This window comes from Gossypium hirsutum, chromosome A10, assembly GCF_007990345.1.
Source record: "Gossypium hirsutum isolate 1008001.06 chromosome A10, Gossypium_hirsutum_v2.1, whole genome shotgun sequence".
In the NCBI taxonomy this organism is placed as follows: Eukaryota; Viridiplantae; Streptophyta; class Magnoliopsida; order Malvales; family Malvaceae; genus Gossypium; species Gossypium hirsutum.
In genome coordinates this window covers 10,318,151-10,322,688 of record NC_053433.1, presented here as the reverse complement: position 1 = coordinate 10,322,688, position 4,538 = coordinate 10,318,151, and the positions used below count along the sequence as shown (strand labels likewise).

The following is a 4,538-nucleotide window of genomic DNA, read 5'->3' as shown; positions in this document are numbered from 1 at the left end:
ATTATGCTAAACCTTTTTTAATAGGAACTGAATCTAGCATAGTTAAGCCTGCTGTTGCTGCCAATAATTTTGAACTGAAACTTAACACCATTCAAATGATCCAACAGTTTGTTCAGTTTGATGGTTTGCAGGACAAGGATCCAAACGCTCACTTGGAAAATTGCTTAGAATTTTGCGACACTTTTAAAATCAATGACGTTTCTGATGACGCCATTCGCCTTCGGTTGTTTCCCTTTTCGTTGAGGAATAAGGCTAAACAATGGTTGAACTCATTACCACGAGGGTCAATCACTACTTGGGAACAAATGACCGAAAAGTTTTTATTAAAATATTTTCTGTCGGCTAAAACAACCAAATTACGTAATGATATCTCTTCTTTTGTGTAGATGGATTTAAAAACACTCTACGATGCATGGGAGAGATACAAAGACCTATTGAGAAGGTGCCCTCACCATGGGTTACCACTTTGGCTACTGGTTCAAATATTTCATAATGGCCTGAATCCTTCGACTCGACAAATGATCGACGCAGCCGCTGGCGGAACCATCAATAATAAGACACCTGAAGATGCTTATGAATTTATAGAAGAGATGTCATTGAATAATTATCAGTGGCAAGTAATGAGGACAAAACCAACAAAAAAGTTGGTGTTTTTAACGTTGATTCGATCACCATGCTCTCTAGTCAGGTAGAAATTTTGAACAAAAAGATTGACGGTTTTCTTGGTTCTTGATAGGTTCACCCAGTAATGTAGTGCGAAGCAAGTGGAGGTGGATCAAGCAATTCAACATGGAGAACGAGCAGTTAAATTACATGGGTAATAATCCTCGATCTCAAAATAATCCTTATAGTAATACTTGCAATGCAGGATGGAGGAACCACCCAAATTTCTCATGGGGAGGTCGAGGAAATCAGCGACCACCACCACCTCCAGGCTTCCAGCAACCACCTACCAAAAAGAGAAAAAGTCAGACCTTGAGGAGATGCTAACAAAGTTCATCTTGGTGTCAGAAACTCGTTTTCAGAATACTGAGACAGCACTTAAAAATCAACAAGCATCGATCCAAGGGCTCAAAACTCAGATAGGTCAACTCGTTAAATTGATATCTGAACGACCACAAGGTAGTCTACCGAGTAACACTAAATCTAACCCAATGGAGCAAATCAATGCAATTACCATTCAAGATGAAGAAGGGTTAGTTGCACCTAAACCAAAACAGAGGCAAGAAATTGTGGTTAGTAAAGGTAAGGGTAGGGTGGACCACAATGACCAGAAGCCGGTAAGTAAAGAATACAAACCTCGCGTGCCATACCCAAACGCGACAAGGAAAGACTGCACAGAAGAACAATTCGGTAAATTTCTTAAATTATTAAAGAAGTTGCATATTAAATTACCATTTAGTGAATCTCTTTCGCAGATGCCAAATGCAGTCAAATTCTTAAAAGTGCTTTTAACAAATAAGCGAAAGTTGGATGAGGCGTCGCATGTGGAACTAAATGCAGTTTGCTCAGCCATACTACAGAATAAGCTGGCCAACAAATTAAAAGATCTAAGAAGTTACAAACTAGGACAAGTATTCAATTAGCCGATAAAACAATCAGATTTCCTAGGGAGATTATGGAAGATGTACTCGTTAAAATTGACAAATTTATATTCCCAGTTGATTTCATTGTTCTAGACATAAAAGAGGATACTAACGTTCCTTTAATTTTAGGGAGGCCCTTTTTAGCAACAGCTAGAACAATAATTGATGTTGGCATAGGTGAACCCATACTTCGTGTGGGAGACGAAACAATCACCCTTCAAGCTTGTGATTCGAGTAACACATTGAAAATTGAAGGTGGTTGTATAAATCATTCTACTAAAACTGGCCATGTGGTGCAACCTACTTTGCAGGAAATAAGTTCGAAAAACCTACACGAGCCATGTTCAAGCAACAACAAAGGACCTATCTATGAAGAATAAAGGTTACAAATTGAGGAATTAGATGAATAGCAGACACAGAAATCGAGAACACCTGATAAACCAAAACCGAGCCAGGACGAGCTCAATACATCACCAAATCAACTTAAGGTTAGAGATAAAGTACTACTAGATGTAGCAGATCCTCGCATTACCACTTCTGAACCTAATGAGGAAATTTCTCTCACGGTAATTAGTATTTTCCCATATGGTATAGTCGAGGTAATTCACCCAAAATTCAAAACTTTTAAGGTAAACAATACTCGTCTTAAACATTATATTGATAAAGTTGGTAGCAGGGATGAGGAGTGTAAACTCCTCGAGCCACCATGATCACACACCAAAGAGGTAAGTCAAGCTTAGACTATAAATAAGCGCTTCTCGGGAGGCAACCCGAGCACTAACAGTAATGATTTATATAAATTCTAGTTTTTCACATATAACCTATTAACTGAGTCTTGAAACACAGGGTTTTCCCATCCAAACGGCCAGCCACACAGGCATGCCTTAGGCTGTGCTCACAACACAGGAGGAGACACGACCGTGCGATATGGCCATGTGAAAACAGAGCAACAATGTTTCCTCAACACGGGATTTGATAAAGTTGCCACGACCGTGTGACCTGGCGTGGGCAATCCTACCAAATTAACACGGGCGAGCGACACGACCGTGCCCACCAAACATGGTTGAGCCTGTCAAAATAACACGGACGTGTGGGTGCATACACGGGTATGGGAGAAGCGAATGAAGATTGACACGGCCGTGCAACATGGCTATGTACACCTATACGCCCAATTTAGAAAATCACGAAACGCACGGGCTGAAATGAAGGCACACGGGCGTGCCCCACAGCCGTGTGCCCCAATTTCTCAATAAACACCTATTATTTATTTTATTTTTATCTTTATATTTTGAAATTACTTTTTATTTCCTTTTAATACTATTTTATCTTGAGTTTTTACAATTTCTATTTTCGGCTATTTCATTATGAGTAATTATGCTCCATTATATTTCCTAAAGAGTTCCTGATTTTATCACAGTCATAAAGAGCTCCAAAGCTCATCATCAAATAGGAACTAAAAAATCCAATGGCAAAGGACTTATGGACTAATGAACCTCTAACACCACCGGAGTATCCTCCTCCACTCTCATCATTGCCTTGGCTGATTATTCTCTATAACTCCAATTCAAGGAGTTCATTCATCATTCAGGAAGTTTCACTTCTCTCCCTACCTTAAGATTATTTATCTATATTTTTCAATATATCTATCTTTGTACATTGAGGGCAATGTAAATCTTAAGTGTGGTGGGTCTTTCATATCATCATTAGAAATCCCCAAATTTTTTCTTATTCTCACGTGAATCACTCATATCGCTATTAGAATGAATTTTAATTAATTTATGATTTTTATTGATATGTCTTGAATTAAAACATTGGAATTTATGCATTGATTGTTTAAACTTTAAGATATTAGGGAATCAAGCATGATAAGTTAATTTTTGAGGAATTATAAACTTTTAGGTTGTTTTCCTAAGTTTAGGTATTATCGTGAGTTGAAATTCACAAGTTTAAACATCAAAAAGCCATAATTTTTGTGAGATCTTGAGCCTTTAGAGCATATTTTATTTCTTTCATGCTCACTTTTATTATGAGTGCGTCAGTATTGATTTGTTATTCTGGAACTTGCTTGATTATGCATGTCAAGATCACACCATTTGATTTGATATGTCAAGATGATAAAGGCACTTAGGTTTAAACCACTCACTCCACAAAAACCTACCTTCATAATTGACCCTTAGTGAACCCCTTTGAGCCTAACAAGCCATTAATTGATTTACCCTCAATATTAACCCATAACCCATTATTGTTGAAATCCCCTAATTTGATCCCTATTTTTGTCGAGATCTGATTTGAACTAATTGATTAGCTATGTTTTGATCTTCTATGTATTTGACTTATTCTTAAAAAGAAATACTTCAACACATATTAGTAGTAATTCGTCATTTTTGAGCTTGAGTGTTAATTTCATATTCTGAGAAGAAGCTCACTTGTATTCAACTGATGACTGGTTATTTTTCTAGCTAGGTAATTTTTCAATTCAATCTCGATTCTAACCTTGTCTTTTAGCTTGTGACCACAACCCCTAACCAAAGCCACATTACAACCCTTTAAAAGACCTTTTTGATTGATGTATCAGGTTAATTTATAGTGGTGGAGATTTGATTTTCAAGAAAGCCTATGGCAATAGCTTTTCATATTGACTAATGAGTGCTTTAATTGATGTCCTTAAACACCTTGAGTGATTTGAGTGAATCTCTAGTGAGGATGTTAAACTCTGTGATATTTTGATCAAAGGTAATCACTTAGATAATGGGAGACACCTATGTTTTCGTGATAAAATACTCAACTTGGAATGTTTGAAACTTTGATGTACTTTTAGTTGAATTTTCAATGTATGAATACTTATGGATTATTTTGAGATATTATTGATAGGAATTATAAATTGAGAAGAATTTATTTTGGTTGTGAGTTGAGGATTTTGCTTGAGGACAAGCAAACGCTTAAGTGTGGGGG

At 37.0% G+C, this 4,538-nt stretch overlaps 1 non-coding gene across 1 annotated transcript; it reads right to left on the bottom strand.

The window, feature by feature from the left end:
- Nucleotides 1-353: 353 nt before the first annotated feature.
- LOC121208739 (small nucleolar RNA R71) lies at nucleotides 354-460 on the bottom strand. The gene has a single exon (XR_005903866.1). It is a non-coding gene; the product is annotated as a small nucleolar RNA R71 (small nucleolar RNA).
- Nucleotides 461-4,538: the final 4,078 nt, after the last annotated feature.